A 3,926-nucleotide genomic window follows, 5' to 3' on the forward strand; every position below is an offset into this window, starting at 1 on the left:
TACTGAGACATTGTATATTTAATCACATGTAAATACTTGTTTCAGATTGCTTTTGTATATATGAACTTACAGGGTTTTTTTTATACAGAACAAATTAAATCAATTAAGAAAGATCAAAGTTTCAGATCATGTTGTCCGTTCTAATCCTGGCATTAGTGTACTGACACTTTAGAAGACATCTGTGTTAAATTCTGGTTTGAGTAACTGAAGTAGTTCCTTTTAGTGCCTTTGAACTCACAACTGGTATTAATCTCAGGGCTACAAAGCCTTTAATATAAGAGAGGACAGGATGTGCGAGGGACTGGAACTGCAAAGCTGTGGAACGTGGCACCGGGACTGTTTTTCACACAGTAAATTGCTGCTCTAGCTTCTTTGAGTGCGTATGCTTCTTGCTGGGTTGAAAATCTGAACCATCACTTTCTTTGTCAAGATCCACATAAATTCTTTAATCTGAATGTTTCTAGACTAAGCTGAGCACTGTGAGATTTTATGTCTACCATCATGCTATTTGAGCATTTTCTGTGTTAAGAGGTCAGGGAATCTTGCTGAATAATGATGGGCGAATAAAGAAAACAGCTAGGATTTATAAGGAATAGGCACATCTCTTTAAAGAAGTTTCATCTAAAAAGGCCAACATAAGACAAATGTCTTAAGGAGTGAGAGCACTGTGGATTAAGACCTAATAAGTGAATTCATGAATTCATCCTACAATGCATGTTAACACTTACAGTCTGACTGTCCGACTGTCTCCTTTGTATGGGCTTCGGAAGAAGTGAAAATGGACACCTGGTAGCTTGGGCTGGGGTGATCGTGCCTTGTTCTCTGCCCCTCATTTCCATCGCTGCTGGATGGAAAAAGAAAACATCTGGAAACACTAGTCAAATACGTGGCATAAAGAAGGATAAAGAAAACAAATAAATAAAGATCCCAAGTGCAGCATTTAAACTATGAGTTTATGGATCTCTGGGGGCTGCTTTTGGCCAAGGGGCAATGGAAGGTGTCAGAGGCCCTCTCATTAAATGAAAGTCAGATGATGAGCTGAACACTTGAGTGTTCAGCTGTTTTTCACATTTGTTGAAAAATTCTACATCAAGAGATACTTCCAACAAGCAATGACTAGGATATATTTTTCCGAATGTCAGAAATAAATATTTCACGTTTTCCTGTTCCAACAGCATTGTGTCCTTTAGTTAACTTTTCATAGAAGTTTTCAATGTTGTGCAAGACAAGTGTCTGATCAGGCTCCTCCTGAAATGTCACAACATTCAAACTTCTTATTTTTAACTTAGGGCGATTTGGTATTGCATCAAGAAATGTCTGGTAGTTTTTCTTAATATAGCCTTTGACTTTTGTAAGACAGCTCAATAGTGATGGATGCTTGGGAAGATTTGCAAACAGGTTTTGAATTGTTTAGCTTTTTTAGGTGAGATGGGACGTCTCTCTGGCAGTARGTAGGTACGTACTGCCGGCACTGTGCCTGTCACTAGCGAGTGGGGAGCCCTTCCCACCCAATACAAATTTACGAATCGGAGCAGTATCTGCGCGCGCTTCTGCTGCATGCAGTTTTCTCAGCAGAGGCCGTTACCCACAGCATGCAGGGGAACTCCTGTTCCAGAAATCTTCTCATGGACACCAGTGGCAGTTTGAAAATTTGGGCACGTGGTGTTCTGAAACCCAGTTCTGATATGTGCCACGCTGCAGAAAAGCCGTCTTGTGTTAAACTGCGTTCAGCAGCCCTAGCCTGAATGTGTGTAGGTTGCTTCACTGCAGACAAAAATCACTGATAAACTGCCAGTATAAAATGTGAACTCAGCTGACTAGTCTGCTTTCTGGACTTGTTTTCTCTGTCCTGTATAGAAATGCTCTGCCGTTACTGCTATGTTACTTGGAATTACTGTGTAGGCATTTCTACAGATGTACCAGAGATAACTTCAACACTAAGCAGAAACTTGTTCCCCTAAGCAAATTTTGACTTTTCATTTCCTTTGCCACACTGAACAAGAGTGGACCATGCTCCGGCTCAGAGGGACTCTTCCGTGACTTGTCCTATATTTGTGGGATCCTGGAAACCTCCTTTCTCTACAGTGTTTGGAAGGCGTTGGCTGTTGCTGAGTTATTTGGTGGGGTAGTTATACAGCACTAACAAGTCCTTGGTAAACTGGTCAGCGCTTGGTTCGGTTAGATCATCTAGTTGAGCAGTTGCTGTTAATAGCAGTATTACTGTTGAAAAAGCATGAAAGCTTCATGTGGAATCAGTTCAAAGTCCTTTGGTGAGAAGGGGGCTTTTTTTCCCCAAATCACTCTGATTTATTCATAGATTTTTTTGCAAGAGAAAGCTGAGCTTATGCAAATACTGAGTTCTAGTCCTGGGCTTTGTTTAAAATGTGCTTGAGCTATAAAGACAAGGAACTAGTACTTTCCTCTTAAGCAACTGTCCCAACTAACTCTCCACTCATGCCTGTATTTGCTCCTTTAATTCCATGAGGAATGGTTTAATGCAAAGTTGGGACTGTTTCAAAAAAGAGTGGTTGAGAGCAATACGCCTGGTATAGGCCTGGTGCTCCCTTTCTAGGGGGTATGGCTAACTTCCAGGAGACGTTGCTTTGGTTCCCTTCAGCCKGGCAGTGGCACTGAGCCTGCACCCTCTGCCTCCTTGGTGAGCGCTCGTGTCTGCGTATCAGATGAAGCAGGAAGASAGAAGGAACTGCAAGACTGCTTTTAAAGAAATTAGAGCTTGGAAGCATCCAGTGAGGTTGGCGTGGTTGACCCAACAGAGTCTGAGGACGCAGACTAGGTCATGACACTTTGGCAAGAAAGCCCGAGGAGCCCGTGTAGTTTGTGGGTCCAGGCATCATGAGAGTCGGGGAGGCTCACRGGCACTCAGTCCTTGTGGGTTGAGAAGCTCTGAGAAAGTGCCAAAGTGAAGCTGTAGGTGGCCTGGAAAATGGAGATACAAGCTGCTGCGAGGCAGAACAGCTGGGGAGAAGGGCTTCCCAGTGGGGAAGTCCCATTCAGGTCTTTCAGAAATACTGATCTAGCTGATGGTCCTAGTCAACCAGGAAACCTGTGGTAGAGCAGAGACTTCAGTTTGACTCTCGGACTCCCAAGCAGCACGGTTCTCTCAGATTCAGCATGAACTGTGAGCCAGAGCTTCCTGAAAGGATAGTCTATATTTACTCAGTTTGCAAACTTTGTAACCTGATGTTCATCTAAGTTGTATGACTCAAACTTCTGGGGAAATCAGAAAAATAGGGAAGTATCCAATGCATTAATTTAAGATACCTGGGGTGTTGTAACTGCCTGCTCTGCGGTTTGGGGGCACTTTCCCTCGCATGGGTGTGCTTTTGCATGCGATTTGAGCACAACCAGGAATGCACATGAGGCACCATATACAAGCACATCTACAGTGCAGCAGGGATGCTGCCGTGTATCTGTCAGTGCAAACATGCGTCCACTTCCTKTAGAGCTGAGGGAGAAGATATGGTTCAACGGAAGTGTAGGAAAAGTGTTCAGAAGGACAAAATAAACATTACTTGGAAGGTTTGGAAGGATAAAAGAAACACTGCGTTGTTGAAAYGCTTCCAAACAGATTTGTATTTGAAGCGCCTGTGTGTTCAGCAGGCATTGTCTTGTTCTGCCTTTACAAGAAGCGTGCGGCATTTCCTTATTATTTAAGGGAACAGGACGAGGAGCGAAAGTGAAAATGTTTTGATTCCAGCCCTGATACCTTCTCCCCGCGCCGAGGAACATCGGCTCATCCTGCCGTCCCCTCCGTGCAGCTGCTGAGAGCCCCGGTCGCTGCAGGAGCGAGGCGCAGCCGGCGCCCGGCGCGCTCCCCGCGGCTCCTCCGGGCTCGCCGGCGGGCCCGCCCGGCGCGCAGCCCGCCCGCAGCAGCGGGACGGCGCGGGCGGCTCGGCCGGGCCGGC

This window comes from Rhea americana, unplaced genomic scaffold, assembly GCF_003343005.1.
Source record: "Rhea americana isolate MKP2758 unplaced genomic scaffold, rheAme1 scaffold_160, whole genome shotgun sequence".
Lineage (NCBI taxonomy): Eukaryota > Metazoa > Chordata > Aves > Rheiformes > Rheidae > Rhea > Rhea americana.